The following is a 16,186-nucleotide window of genomic DNA, read 5'->3' on the forward strand; positions in this document are numbered from 1 at the left end:
ATTGAATGGCGGGGCAGGCTCGAAGGGCCAGATGGCCTACTCCTGCTCCTATTTCTTATGTTCTTATGTTCTTATCAGTATTGGATGTTCATACGCATTGCACATGAAGCAAAGATCATAGAATCATAGAAACCCTACAGTGCAGGAGGCGGCCAGTCTATTGAGTCTGTACCAACAACAATCCCGCGCCAGGCCCTATCCCCACAATCGCAGACTTCATTAATTCCTCTAACCTACACATCCCAGGACACCAAGGGGCAATTCAGTACGGCCAATCAACCTAACCTACCTATCTTTGGATTGTAGGAGGAACCCGGAGCACTGGAGGAAACCCACACAGACATGGGAGAATGTGCAAACTCCACACAGACAGTGACCCAAGCTGGGAATCAGCTCAGGTCCTTGGTGCTGTCTGAGAGCAGTGCTAACCACTGTGCCACCGTACCGTCTTTGCATAAGATTGGCCTTGCTAAACTGCCCCTTAGTATCCAAAGATGTGCGGGTTAGGTGGATTGGCTGTGCTAAATTGCCCATCAAGCGTCCAAAGGTGTGAAGGTTAGGGAGATTAGTAGGTTAAATGTGTGGGGTTAAGTGAATGGGACCAGAGAGTGGGTCTGGACAAGATGCTCTATTAGAGAGTCAGGGCAGACTCAGTAGGCCGAATGGTTTACTTCTGCACGGTAGGGACTCTATGGTTCTAAGACAGTCGACGGTTAATTTTTGCCCATTCACCTTTCGGACCCTGCCTGTGGAACTGCGACATGCTACCCAAGTTTGTATACTTTGGGAATAAACTGAGCCGTTAAGACACATGACCCTTGCAGGTAACAGATGGTTAACAACAGGATACGCTCAGAATGTGTGTCATTAGACCCCATCATATTGGGTCTAATTATAGGTCTGATAGTCAGGTTTTGAGACCTCTCGGGAGTCCGCCGCTTTGTGATGAAGGTCAAGTCTGATCAGCTTCAGTCTGCGGAAACCCAAGCTATGTGCACGTTTATCAGACAGCTCCACTGCGACAGTGCTGCAATTCAAAATTTAAAAACTCTTGCTCATTTGCTCGTGCCCAAAACAAAGTTATTCCTGTCAGACGAAACAGCCCTTTGTTGCGACATGAACTCAGGGATAGCTTCCACTTACATGCATCAACTGACTGCTTCAGTATCATAAAACATGGCCCCTGAAACCTCTTCGCTTGAAGGGGCTTGCTACTACCTTGACACCACTCTCTGAACATAGAATCCCTACAGCACAAGAGATAGCCAGTTGGCTGGCTTACACCGCCAGAAATTCCACCTGGCCCTAACCCCATAACCACACGTATTTACCCTGCTAATACCATGTCACTTATGGGGCAACTTACTACTGTCAATCAATCTCACTTGCACATCCTTGGAGTGTGGGAGGATGGCTCAGTGCTTAGCACTGCTGCCTCAGTGCCAGGGATCCAGATTCAATTCCGGCCACAGGTCACTGTCTGTGTGGCGCTTGCACATTCTCCTGGGTGCTCTGGTTTCCTCTCAGTCTCACAGATGTGCAGGATAGGTTGATTGACCATAGTCAATTTATTGGTATCATGGAGTTTAGCAGGATAAATGTGGGGGGTTACGGGAATAGGGTTTGGGGTGGGATGTGATCGGTACAGGTTCCTTCTGTGCCATTAGGATTTTATTTCTATGAAACCATGATCCCGGAGGAAGCCCACGGGGAGAACACGCAAACTCCGCACAGGCAGTCACTCAAAGCTGGAATTGAACACGGGTCCCTAGCGTTGAGGCAGCAGTGCTAACCATTGTGCTTCCCATGGAGTATCTGGTAAAAAAGCTCAAGATTCATTCTGCTTTGTGTCTCATCATCAAACTTGGCAGTGATGCTGTGTAACAAGTAACTTGCTCCTCCACTCTCCCCTTCCATTCCCAAGTTACCCCAATGAGTCCAGCATCACAGACAGAAAGCACTTAGGACATCAGGAGGAAAGTACTTTGAGTTCAGCCAATAACTTCTACAAATAAGGGTTTATAGCCCTGTCACAACTTACATTAAAATGTCACCACTGTCTCTCTTGCCTTCCCCTGGTTCCTTGCGTGTTAGCCTCTTGATCTTTTAGTCCTGCAAATGTTAAAATACAAAAAGAAAGGTTTCAAGTTCTATCATCAGCGCGGCTGCAATTATGCCAAGTGCGGTTCAAGGATATAAGTCACCGTATTCTGTGTACATAATCAATGACTCTCAAACTGATTAGCTGCAATTTCCACAATGTAAATTATGCACAGTACTGAGAGTATCCATTGCCACAGATCACAGAAGTCCATCACTCATTATAGAGTCCCTACAGGACATTCAGCCCATCGAGTCTATAACAACCACAATCCCATCCAGGCTCTATTCCCATAACCCCACATAATTACCCTGCTAACACCTCCCCCCCACCCCAACACAAGGATGAATTTAGCATGTCCAATCAACCTAGCCTGCACATCTTTGGACTGCCTAGGTGACCCTCAGTGGTCTGGGGTGCAGGCTTCAAACCTGCAGCTGTCTAGCAACAGAGTGGTTCAATTCCACCTTTCAGGTGTTACAATTCGTAGGGGTGGCACGGTGGTTAGCACTGCTGCCTCACAGCGCCAGAGACCCAGGTTCGATTCTGGGCATGGGTGATTTGTGTGGAGTTTGCACGTTCTCCCCGTATCTGCATGAGTTTCCTCTGAGTGAGCCTATTTCCTCCCACAGTCTAGAAAGACATGCAGGAAGGTGTACTGACCCGAACAGGAATTTCACAGTAACTTCACTGCGATGTTAATATAAGCCTTACTTGTGACAAGAGTAAAATTTTAAACTTGTGTGTGAGGAAATCAGATCAGCCGGAGAAAATCCACACAGAGAATGTGCAAACTCCACACAGTCACCCCGAGGCCAGAACTGAACCCGGGTCCCTGATGCTGCGAGGCAGCAGTGCTAACCACTGTGTCATCCTGCCACCCCAATAGCCAGCCAATCTACTAAGCATATGCACTCAGGTCAATTGAGCTATAAGCCAAAACATTAACAGTTTTGACAATCGGTTTCTTCTGCGGTGTTTACTTGCAGTGTGCTAAAATGACTACAAGTGAACAAAACCACTCACTGCTGGTGACATTTCTCTGACAAAAACAAACCCAAAAGCACTTCATCTCATAGTGACATCAATTGAACCAAATTTATATCGAATACACAAAAATCCTCGTCCAGTGCAGCACTCTGCTCTCACACTGTGTTGGAAAAATCTCAATTATTACGTTACAGCATATTCTCTGAGTCATTGTCAGCAACACCACAGGTTATCTCATCAAAATAAAGGGACAGCCATTACAAGTAACAAACATCACGCTACATTAGAATTGCCATGTCAGTCGTTGTAGATGTGGTTACTCCTATGCTGACAGATGATTCTACGTACATATTGCAACAACAATACGGTTTATGTTCCTCTTCCCGAAATCACAATACGATGCGATCGAATATTGCTTTCAGCAAGAAACCTATGCCTGCTGATAACTGTTAAAATAAGAGATGTTTACTTCTGGTTAGATTTCACAGGAAGCTAGGACATTCAGGGCCTGTGGTATCCTTTTGCTAGTCATAATAAATATCATAAACCTGAAAAAAGTAAACTTGGCAACCTGGAGAAGTAGGTATAGGCCATTCACTCACCATTAGACCCAACTCCACATGCCTTCTTGGTTCTCAGACCACTTAATATTTTTGGCGGGAAAAAAATTCTACCAATCTCAGTTTTACAATTAACAATTAATCAGTTATCAATTGCCATTTGCAGAACTGTGTTCAAAACTTACTACACAACGTGTGAGAAAATGTTTCCGAATTTCACTTTCAACAGGTCTCATAGAATCCCAACAGTGGAGAAGGAGGCCATTTAGTCTATTAAGTCTGCACCAACTCTCTGACAGAGCATCTAACCACGCCCATCCCCTTATGCTATCCCCGTAATCCCAATAATCCCTAACCTACACATCTTGCACCACCCGAAATGAGGGACAGCCGATGATGTTTGACAATGTTATGTTCATGACATTTTAGTGATCTCAGAACCTCCAATATTTGAGTTTTGCTCCAGTCAGAAAGTACACAGTTCTACTCTTACACGGACCTCCAAAAAGCCATTCTTCAATTGAAGAAGAGTTACCCTATCAGGTAACAATGCCCCCTTGTTTTTCTCCCAGATGCCTGCCACATGACCAGTTGTCACAGCATCTGATAGATTAGATAGCTGCGTTAACACAAATGTTACATAATAGTTCTCCCAAGTAACATTGCAAAAATCACAATTTCAATATTCTTGATCACTTAGTAAACAATCTATTTCTAAACACACAACGGCTCTCCTCAATCTGATGGAAACTTTACAGAAATAATAAATTATATTCTTGCAATTCTAAAACCGAGTTTGTCAACTCATCTACCAAATCCTCAAGAAAGCCACAAAACACTGCAAAGGTCAGAAACACTCAGCAAGTCAGAGAGGCGCTATGGAGAGAGAGAGAGAGAGAGCGAGAGAGAGAGAGAGAGAGAGAGAGACGTAGGGTTATTCCTAAAATATAGGATCATAAAACGTTAAGAGCACAGAATGAATCCACTTGACCCATTGTGTCTGTGCTGGATAAGTCACCCAGCCTAACCTCACTTTCACACATCTTCAGGTTATGGCACTGGAAGCATGCACCCAGACATCTTTTAAGTGCACTGAGAATTTCTGCCTCTACTATCCTTTCAGACAGGGTTCCAGTCCCCACAACCCTCCCCACGTGAAAACTTTTTTTCCTCATCACCCCTCTAATCCTTCTACCCATTACCTTAAATCTATGCCCCCTCGTCACTGCCCTCTCTGCTCAAGTAAATAGGCCACCTCCATATCCACTCTCAGTTTTGTACATCTCAATCTCAACTCTCCTTGGCCTTCTGTGCTCCAAGAACAATCCCAACCTATCCAAACTTTCCTCAGAAAAGCAATTTTTTCAGACTTGGCAATGTCCTCTAAAATCTCCTCTTGTGACTTCTGTAGTGCATCCTTTCTGTAACGACATTATCAAAAATGCACACACTGCCCAAATTGTGGGCTTGAACAATTGTTTCACGTAGTCCTAGCTTAACATCCTTGCTCTTATATTCTATCCCTCGGCTAACAAATGAAAGGATTCCATTTGCCTTTGTAGACTCTTATCAACCTTTAAAGCTTTTTTTAATTAGAGTTTATTTACTAGTCACAAGTGAGGTTTACATTAACACTGCAACGAAGTTACTGTGAAATTCCCCTGGTCGCCACAGGTCAGGTCAATGCACCTAACCAGCATGTCTTTCAGAATGTGGGAGGAAACCGGAGCTTCTGAAGGAAACCCACGCAGACACGGGGAGAACGTGCAGACTCTGTACAGATGGTGACCCAAGCTGGGAATCGGACAAGTGTCCCTGGCACTGCGAGGCAGCAGTGCTAACCACTATGCTACCATGCCACCCAACTGTACCACACCATACCTGCCCTATTAGCTTCAGGATTAGGGTTTGGATCTGTGGACATTCATTCCAAGGTCTTGCACTTCCTCTACACTTCTCAATCGTGAATGCTGGTGGACAATTAAACCTTTCAATGGAGGGAACTACTCCACAAATTTCCCCATCCTCGTTGATGGGAAAGCCCATTACATTAGTGCAAAAGATAAGGCTGAAGCATTTGCAACAATCTTCAGCCAGATGTGCCGAGTGGATGACCCATCTTGGCATCCTCCTTAGGTCTCCAGCCTCTCAGAGGCCAGCCAATGCGATTCACTCCACGTGATATCAAGGAACAGCCAAACGCACTAGATAGCAGATGCTACAGGCACTGACAATATTCCAGCAATTGCACTGACGACTTGTGCTCCAGAACCTGCTGCAATCCCCAGCCAAAGTGTTCCTGTACAGCTACAACAGTAGCATCTACCCGACGATGCGGAAAATTGCTCAGGTATGTCCTGCACACAAAAAGCAGGACAAATCCAACCCGACCAATTACCTATTGGTCTACTCTTGATCATCAGTAAAGTAATGGAAGGGGTCATCAACAGTATTATCTAGTGGATGGCAGAAATCTGCCATCTTTACCCGGTCTGGCCTGCATGTGACTCCAGAGTCAAAGCAATGTGCTCGACTCTCAACTGCCCTCTGAACAGGGCAGCTAGGAATGGGCAATAAATGCTGGCCAGTGACACCTTTGTCCCACAAATGAATTAAAAAAAACTTGCTGAACAATAACGTGTTCAGTGACACTCAGTTTAGGTTCCACCGAGGTAACTCAGGTCCTGACCTCAATGAAATCTTGGTTCAAACATGGGCAAAACAGCTGAACAGCAGAGGTGAGAGAGACTGCTTTTGACATCAAGGCAACATTTGATCACATGTGGCATCAAGGAGCCCTAGCAAAACTGGAGGCATACCTAGCACAAGATGGTTATGATTGTTGAAGGTCTATTATCTCAGCTCCAGGATATCACTGCAGTAGTTCTGCGGGGTCATGTCCTAGGCCCAATCATCTTCAGCTGCTTCTTCAATGTCCTTCCTCCATTGCAAAGTCAGAAATGGGGATGTTTGCACAATGCTCAGTCCCATTCACGACTCCTCAGATAAGGAGGCAGTCCATGTCCAAATGCAACAAGGCCTGGATAATATCCAGGCTTGGGCTGACAAGTGGAAAGCAATATTCACGCTACGTAAGCTCAGGCAATGATCATCTCCAACAAAAGCATCACCTCTTGACATTCAATAGCTTTACTATTATTGAATCCCCCATGACGTTGATCATGGGGGTTACCACTGATCAGGAACTTTACTGGACTAACCATGTAAATACAAGAGCAGATCAGAGGCTTGGAACCCTGCAGTGTGTAACTTGCCTCCTGACTTCCCCAAAGTTTGCCCATCATCTACAAGGCACAAGTTAGGCGTGTTGAATCAAATCAAAGTTAGGAGTGTAGAACACTCTCCACTTGCTTGGGTGAGTGTAGCTCCAATAACAGACAAAAGTGACTTGGAGAGGAACTAGCAGCTAGTGGTTGTGTTCCCATGTGTCTATTGCCCTTGTCCCTCTAGATGTTAGTGGTCTTTGTTTTGCAAGATTGACACCATCCAGGACCCCACACGATCAGTACCCCATTCACAACCAACGAACAGTGGCAGTGTGCACCATCTACAAATCGCACTGCAGGAACTCACCAAGATTTCTCTGACTGCATTCCAAAAGATCTTCCATCTACTTGTGACACTAACTTTAAATGTGTACATCTAAATGGACAAACATTGATATTTAAGTACAAATATGCATATCTAATGTACACATAAATATGCATATAAGTGCAAGTATGCATATTTAAGTGCAAGTATATTTAATGTACAAATATGCATAAAGTATGCATATTTAAAATATACATTTTAAAGTACTAATATACATCTAATACACACAAATATGCATATTTAAGCAATGTATAAGTGCAAACACATTTCTAATGTACACAAATATGCATATTAAAGTACAAATATCTAATGTACACAAAAATATGCATAAGTACAAATATGTACATAAGTATAAATACACATTTATTTCTATATATAAACACATATAAAAATATATAATATATAAACATATAAAAATACGTCCAATTGAAGTTTAATCCACACAATATTAAGCATGCATTATTCTCCAGGTGTAAATATGCACAAGGTGAATATTGCATTAATCTGTAATTGCATTGAGGAGCATGTCCCAGTTGCCACCTGTTTCAGACGGGGTTTTTCTGCTAAAATGCAAACATTTTCACCTCAATCCTGTACATTTTGTGCCGCTGTTAATTGCACTTGTGTTGATGCCTTGGTTTTGCAAGTTGCAGCTGCCCTACAATGGGTAGGTGGTGGACCTGCCCTCCCAGTGGCTGCCCTTTGCACCCTTGCTTGCTGCACCAGCCCCAGTGGCCCTGCTGCAATGCCGGTGGCCGGGCCTAGCCGAGCCAGGCCCAGCCTTGTCCTTACCGTCCAACAGTTGCTGCTGTGTCTCTCCGGGTGGAAATGTGTTTATTGCATTCTACCCTCTTTATTTCCCCCCTTTCCCACCCCCCAAGCTCCCCTCCCCCGGCGAAGGGGTTGATATCTGACGGGCGGCAGTTGCTTTCCCAAAGATGCTCCTTCACCTTCCTGCGAGCGACAGCCAGTTACCAACTTGCTCCCGACCGTCAATTCACGTGACAGCTCTCCCTCTCCTGTCACTCAACGCGGTCGCCAGTGGAAACGCCCCGCCTCCTCTACTCAGTCACCAATCACAGCACGCAAACCGGTCGCTAGTAGCAACCTGCCCCGCCCCCAGCACTCAGTCTGCTCGCCCCAGCGCCAACATTTGTCACTCATACCGGTTGTCAATGGAAACGCCCCGCCCCCAGCCTTCAGTCTGCTCGCCCCAGCACCCACATCTGTCACTCATACCAGTTGCCAGTGGAAATGCCCCGCCCCCCCGCCCTCAGTCAGCTCGCCCCAGCACCGGTCACTCGGATCGGTCGCTAGTGGCAACACTCCGCCTCCACCGCTCAATCCGCTCGCTCCAGCTCATGCCACTCACACTGGTCGCCAATAGTAACGCCCCGCCCCCAGCCTCCCTTCCTTCCCCCCCCGCCAGACCGCCCCAACATCTGTCACTCAAATCTGTCGCTGTGAGCAAGACCCCGCCCCACTCCATATTAGCAGCTCCTTTCACTCAAATCGGTCGCCAATAGCAACCAGCCCGCCCTCAGCCCTCCGTCATCTGGCCCCTGCGCCGGTCACTCGGCTCGGCCGCTAGCGGCCCCCGGCCCTCAGTCGGTTCGCACCAGCTCCTGTCACTCACACGAGTCGCTAATAGTAACGCCCCGCCCCCCCCCAGCTCCCCCCCTCCCCAGTGAAATCGCCCCAGCGTCTGCACATGTCACTCGACCGGTCGCTAGTGGCAACGCCCCGCCCCTGCCCCTCCTTAGCAGCTCTGGTCACTCAAATCGGTTGCCAGTAGCAACGCTCCATCCCCAGGCCTCCTCCCCTCATTCCACTCACACGAGTCCCTGTCACTCAAGCCTCACAGCATCAGGTTAAAGTCCAACAGGTTTATTTGATCGTAAACACCGCAAGCTTTCGGGGTTTGCCCCTTCTTCAGGTGAGTGAAGAGTTCTGGCCTCAAACAGAGCATATAAAAGGCACACACAGTGTGCAGAATCCTGATTAGGATGCCAGCCTTTACAGCTAACCTGCTAAAGACATTAGAGATAATGTACCAGCTCGTTTTCTCTCCTCACAGACCTGCTGAGATTTTCTAGCATTTTCTCCTTTAGTTTCAGATTCCAGCACACACACAGTAATTTATTTTATCCAGACACGGTGGGGGGAACCTGTAAACCCCACGCAGACAGTTAACCAAGGTTGGAATCGGACCCAGGTCCCGGGCGCTGCAGTGCATTCCAGACCCCAACCGCTCGCTGTGTGAAAAAGCTTTCTCTCACATCACATTTTCGTCTTTTGCAAACCTCTTGAAATCTGTGCCCTCTCATTCTCGATAGTTTTACAGGCGAAATCAGTTTCTTCCTATTTACTCGTTCTAGCCCTGAAGGAGGACAATAAAAAACTTGTAGTATAAAAGCCCCTTGTTTCAAATTTACTATAATAAGTAGGCTAAGTTAAGGTAAAGATTTCAAGATGCCTTATATATAGAATAAGGACTCACCATGTGCCGAATACTATATGCAAGTGTATTGTCTATATAATCGCAATGTGACCAAGTATTATGAAATTAAATTGCATTCCTGTCTCTCCTTGTAAAACTTGGCCAACAGGTGATTTAACTGCCCAGCATGATGAGAATTAGTAATAGACAGACCAAATTCTTTTCAGACAATGGGGTATAGAAGGAGTAATTCTTATCAGCTTGAGTCAGGCAGCCGCAAGTTAATCAGGGCTTTGGAATGTACGGGGGTGCATTAGTTCATGATTAACGAGGTTGGTGCTGTTTCTCACGATGATAATGGGGCTGGAAATAGGCAGACGAATTGACTCACCTTACCAGTTCAGATTTATAGGTGGTAACAACATCCTTGAATCTACCGGATTTGCATAGATAGGTTTCCTAGTAATGAGGGAAGAACTTTCAGGTGCCATGGACTAATGAGATCCTAATCTTGCTGACAGGTAGAGCGTTATTGGCCCAGGTAATAATGTGTGATATGGTAATTGGACCCTCCAGTTTGGGTGACAAGCTGGACGGGGAATCGAAGTGTTCAGAAGTGTCTATTAATCTCACGCTTGGCCCCCGATGTCGGAAAGGGTAGCCAGTGCTTGCTGATTATCTTTTCTCCTGGTGCATGCATTAGCAATAAACTTCTGTTTGCTCTTTAACTACGTGCTGTCTTTCATGGTCTCTGTGTTGGTTGAGATAAGCTGACTACAAGAACCCTGCCCCCTATCAGAGGGACACCTCAGAAAATTCCTCTTACAAGTCCCCTTATGATTATAAACACCTCTATCAAATCTCCTTTTAGCCTTTCATAGAATGCCTGCCATGCAGAAAGGCCATTCAGGCCATCGAGTCTATACTGACCACAATCCCACCCTATTCCCATAACCCCACATTTACCCTGCTAATCCCCTTGAATTAGGGTCCATTTAGCATGCCCAATCAACCTGACATGCACATCTTTGGACTGTGGGAAGAAACTAGAGCAGCCAGAGGAAACCCATATAGACACGAGGAGAACATGCAAACTATGCACAGACAGCGACCTGAGGCCAGAATTGAACCTGGGTCCCTGGTGCTGTGAGGCAGAAGTGCTGACTACTGTGCCACCATCCTCTTAGCTCTCTTCTCTCCAACTTCTTCAATTGATGCTCATAAGTGAAGTTTTTCATCCCTGGAACCTTTTCTCCACACTCTCCAATGAGTTCCCATCATTCCTCCAGTGTGGCACCCAGAACTGTTCACAATATTCCAACTAAGATCAAACTAATGTCTCATATAAGTTGGGCATAACCTCTTTGCTCTTGTGCTCTATAGCCCCTATTAATAATACCCAGAATACCATATGCTTTACTAAATACCCTCTCCACCTACCCTGCCAGGTTTAAATGATTATGCATGGGTTTCTCTGCTCCTGTACACCCTTAAGAATGTTACCTCTGATGTTAGAGTAAGCCGATTAACAATAATACCGCTCTCTCTCTCTCACTAGGAATAACTTAATTAAATTATTATTGTCACATTAATTATGCACTACACAGAAAATGCATGCCATTCATAGAGTACAAAGGAAAGAAGGAAAGGACAGGGTGAGGAATATGGTGTTACAGTTACCCATAGGGTGAAAGAAAGATCAGCTTATATAGGGTAGGATCATTCAAATTTCTGAAGGCAGCAGAGAAGAAGCTGCTTTTTGAGTCAGTTGGTACGTGACCGCAGACTTTTATATCTCTTTCCCGGTGGAAGAGAGTATGGCTAGGATGCATGGGGTGCTTAATTATGTTGACTACTTTTCTGAGGCTGCGGGAAATGCAGATGGAGTCAATGGATGGGAAGCTGGTTTGCGTGATGGTCTGGGCTATGTTCACAATCATTTTGTAGTTTCTTGCGGTCCTGGTCAGAGAAGCTGTGATACAACCAGAAAGAATGTTTTCTATGGTGCACCTGTAAAAATTGGTGAGCATCATATAAAGGTGAGCAGATGCAAAAAGAAACTAACAGAAGTTCTTAGAATTCCCACAGTGCAGAAGGAGGTCATTCAGCCCATTGAGTCTGCACTGATAACAATCCCATCCAGACCCTATCCCCATAACCCCATGCATTTACCCTAGCTAGTCCCCCTGAGGGGCAATTTAGCACGGCCAATCCACCTAATCTGCACACCTACCCAAACTTGCTGCTTAATATGGTATGAGAATTTATATTCTTGCAGTAATAAATCTATGCCACGAGATGGCATGAACGAGCTATAAGTGATCTCAATTAATTCTCCAGTCTATGCTCTTGTCCCAAAAGTACTGGAGTTCCTTTATCCAGGGAGTACAATAATACCCACTCAGGGGTCTGCTTTCTACAGGGCTCAGTATTCAAATAAACTGATCCTGCTCAATCACTAAATTGATAACATGAGACTTTAGGAAAGGGGGTCAGTTGGCTTGTATCTGGCTCAGAATTACACCAGCATTATGAGTTCAATTCCCGGTCCAGCTGAGGTAGAACTTGGGGTCTTGCTCACCCCCTAAAGGTGATCACAAATTGCCACTGACAAAATTTGATCAGCCGCATAAAGCATCAGAGGCAATGGGAGCCAAGGATCTGGTTGTAGGTCTTCCCATCCAGCTGTTCTCAATGGGGGGAGGGGGGGTCTCCTGTTGTTTGCACCCTCTGCTGTCAGGGACCCCATGGCAGGGGTTGCCATAGGCTCCAGCAGGCAGAAAACCCCACCCAAAGCTAGGTAGAAAAGAAAGTCTGTGAAGGGGGACATGAAAAGGATGCAGAAGAATATGAATGGGCAAGAACTTAGCAGATCAAAAACACTGAGCTAAAGTGTGAAGTTTTCCAATTTTTAAAAAGCAGGGTTTTTTTTGTGGTAACTCCCAGGACTTGACTGACCCCACCCCCCCACCCCTCCTGTAGAATATGAACTCCCTGGTGATTAGTAACTACCTTATCAGGTGAAACTTGGAAACAGAGCCCTGAATAAAGCAGGCCCCTGAGTGGGTATTATTGTACATTCTTCCTGTATCTGCGTGGGTTTCCTTCGGGTGCTTCAGTTTCCTCCCACACTCCAAAGATGTGCGGGTTAGGTGGCTTGGCCTCTCTTAGTTTCCAAAGATGTGCAGGTTAGATGCGTTGGCCATGCTAAATTGCCCCTTAGTGTCCAAAGGTGTGCAGATTACATAGATTGGCCATGGTAAGTGTGTGGGGTTATGGGGATAGGCTGGGAAAGAGGTCCTGGGTAATATAGTCTGTCAGAAAATTGGTGCATATTTGATGGGCCAAATGGCCTCCTTCTGCACTATAGACATTTATGATTCCCTCAGACTGCTGGGTGATTATATAACATGTCCTGCAGTTGTTGATTATGGCCACTAGAGAGTGCTGCTAATGTTAAAGGATGTTTTTCAATATCTAATGCTAAATGTTAACATGTTTCAGGAAATTTCTCTCAACCTCCTGGAACTGTTTGGAAGTATTGTTCTAATATTGTTCAGCATTCCAGTTTAATTTTTAAAAGTGAAAACAATAATTGCATTTATGTAGCCCCTTTCATGGCATCTCCAAGCACTTGACAGGCAATGATCATCCTTAATTGCCCTTGAGAAGCTGGTGGTGAGCTGCCTTCTTGAACCTTCTTGAACTGTGGATTAGGTGCACCCACAGTGCCGTCGGCGAGGGAGTTCAGCAAGTCAGGATGAGTAAAACTTGAGGGAAAGGTGGGAGGACTTTCAGATGGTCATGTCTCCATCCAACTGTCGCCTTGTCTTTTCAAAATTAACTTATTAGTGTCACAAATAGGAGTAGGCTTACATGAGGGGGCTGTCTCATGAGCAAAAGTTGAGCAGGTTGGGCCTGTACTCGCGGGTTTAGCAGAATAACCTTTTAGTTTATTTATTAGTGTCACAAGTAGGCTTACATTAACACTGCGATGAAGTTACTGTGAAAATCCCCTAGTTGCCACAGTCGGGCGCCTGTTGGGGTACACTGAGGGAGAATTTAGTATGGCAAAATGCACCTAACCAGCACATCTTTCCAGACTATGGGAGGTAACCAGAGCACTCAGAAGAAATCCTCGCAGACACGGGGAGAACATACAGACCCCGCAAAGATAGTGTCCCAAGCCAGGAATTGAACCAGGGTCCCTGATGCTGTGAGGCAGCAGTGCTAACCACTGTGCCAATGTGTCATCTATTTAGAGTCACTGTTTGCGCTTAAGTTATGAATTATTCATTAAATTATGAATAATCAATAATTTGAATGAAACAAGGTCACTCACTGCAGTGCTACCTCACAGCACCAGGAACCTGGGTTCAATTCCAGCCTCGGGTCACTGCCCATGTGGAGTTTGCATATTCTCCTGCTATCTGCGTGGGCTTCCTCTGGATGCTCCAGTTTCCTTTCACAGTCCGAAGGATGTACTGGTTAGATGGACTGACCACGCTAAATTCTCCCTCAGTGTACCCGAAGCGTCCCCGGACTCGGAGACGTTCACAGTAACTTCATTGCAGTGTTAATGTAAGCCAGCTTGCGACGCTAATAAATAAACTTAAACTTAACCTTAATAACTCACAGTAATCTTATTACTCATAAGAAATGAGTCATCAGATCATTTTAACTGAAGCAACTTTAAATTAAGGGTAGATACAAATTCTATTCTTTGGTGTAGTTCTTTGATTGAATCATATAACTGTTTATTCTGCATTAAGTTGAAGACTGACACATGGATCACATTATTTCAATTTCCTGCTACAAATCCCTTCCTGGAATGGAACTCAATTGCTACCTGTTTGGTGTTTATAGTGAGAGTATCATTATAAAACTTCAAGTTACTTTCCTCAGCTGTAATCTGTTTCTCCAGTTGCAAGTTAAAGGTTAGCGATTGCGGACCTTTTGAGAGAGGAAAACACAGGTGTGCTACAAAACCCACAATCTTGCTTGATGGATATAGATCATACCCACTCTGGCACAATGGTTAGCACTGCTGCCTCACAGTTCAATTCTGGCCATGGGTCACTGTCTATATGGAGTCTGCACATTCTTCCCGTGTCTAAATGGGTTTCTTCCAGTTTCCTCCCACACTCCAAAGATGTGCAGATTAGGTGGATTGACCGTGCTAAATTGCCCCTTAGTGTGGAAAGATGTGTAGGATAGGTAAATTAGCCATTGTAAATGTGTGGGTTACAGAATATGACAGTGGAGGGGGCCTGGGTAAGATATTCTGTCAAAGAGTTGATGTCGACTCAATGGCGCGAATGGCCTCTTCTGACTTGATTTGATTTATTATTGTCACATGTATTGGCATACAGTGAAAAGTATTGTTTCTCGCACACTATACAGACAAAGCATACCACACATAGGGAAGGAAAGGAGAGAGTGCAGAATGTGGTGTTACAGTCACAGCTAGGGGGTTGAGAAAGATCAACTTAATGTATGGTAGGTCTATTCAAAAGTCCGATGGCAGCAGGGAAGAAGTTGTTCTTGAGTCGGTTGGTACGTGATCTCAGCCTTTTGTATCTTTTTCCCAACAGAAGAAGATGGAAGAGAGAATGTCCGGGGAGCGAGGGGTCCTTAATTATGCTGGCTGCTTTGCCGAGGCAGTGGGGACAGAGTCAATGGATAGGAGGCTGGTTTGAGTGATAGTGTCAAAGAGGTTTACAGCATGGCCCAACTTGTCCATGCCGCCCTTTTTTTTAAACCCCTAAGCTAGTCCCAATTGCCTGCATTTGGCCCATATTCCTCTATACCCATCTTACCCATGTAACTGTCTAAATGATTTTTAAAAGGCAAAATTGTACCTGCCTCTGGCAGCTTGTTCCAGTCACTCACCACCCTCTGTGTGAAAAAATTGACTCTCTGGACACTTTTGTATCTCTCCCCTCTCACCTTAAACCCATGTCCTCTAGTTTTAGACTCCCCTACATTTGGGAAAAGATATTGACTATCCAGCTGACCTGTGCCCTTCATTATTTTATAGACCTCAATAAGATCACCCTTCAGCTTCCTGCGCTCCAGAAAAAAAGTCCCAGTCTATCCCGCCTCTCCTTATAATTCAAACCATCAAGTCCCGGTAGCATTCTAGTAAATCTTTTCTGCACTCTTTCTAGTTTAATAATATCCTTTCTGTAATAAGGTGACCAGAACTGTACACGCTATTCCAAGTGTGCTCTTACCAATGTCTTGTACAACTTCAACAAGATGTCCCAACTCCTGTAGTCAATATTCTGACCAATGAAACCAAGCATAATGAATGCCTTCTTCACCACTCTGTCTACCTGTAACTCCACTTTCAAGGAGCTATGAACATGTACCCGTGGATCTCTTTGTTCTATAATTCTCCCCAGTGCCTACCATTAACTGAGTAAGTCCTACCCTGATTCGATCTACCAAAATGCATCATCTCACATTTATCTAAACTCC

General features: G+C 45.2%; 1 protein-coding gene and 1 non-coding gene across 3 annotated transcripts in view; one reads left to right on the plus strand and one right to left on the minus strand.

The window, feature by feature from the left end:
• The window catches only part of LOC145360744 (secretory carrier-associated membrane protein 5), a 69,664-nt gene extending 61,432 nt beyond the window's left edge, over window positions 1–8,232 (minus strand). Inside the window, exons 1-2 of one of the 2 annotated variants that reach the window (XM_080216133.1) lie at window positions 8,214–8,232; window positions 2,042–2,112 (exon numbers count right to left, since the gene is read on the minus strand). The gene's annotated coding sequence lies outside the window, so the exon portion shown is untranslated. Of the gene's footprint in view, window positions 1–2,041; window positions 2,113–8,055; window positions 8,126–8,213 lie in introns of those variants that run through there. The other variant, XM_080216132.1, reaches the window with a different exon arrangement.
• On the plus strand, window positions 2,492–2,578 carry trnastop-uca (transfer RNA opal suppressor (anticodon UCA)). The gene has a single exon. It is a non-coding gene; the product is annotated as a tRNA-Sec (tRNA).
• Window positions 8,233–16,186: the final 7,954 nt, after the last annotated feature.

The sequence above is a fragment of the Carcharhinus amblyrhynchos genome, chromosome 32 (assembly GCF_965287045.1).
Source record: "Carcharhinus amblyrhynchos chromosome 32, sCarAmb.v2.hapA, whole genome shotgun sequence".
Classification (NCBI taxonomy): Eukaryota; Metazoa; Chordata; class Chondrichthyes; order Carcharhiniformes; family Carcharhinidae; genus Carcharhinus; species Carcharhinus amblyrhynchos.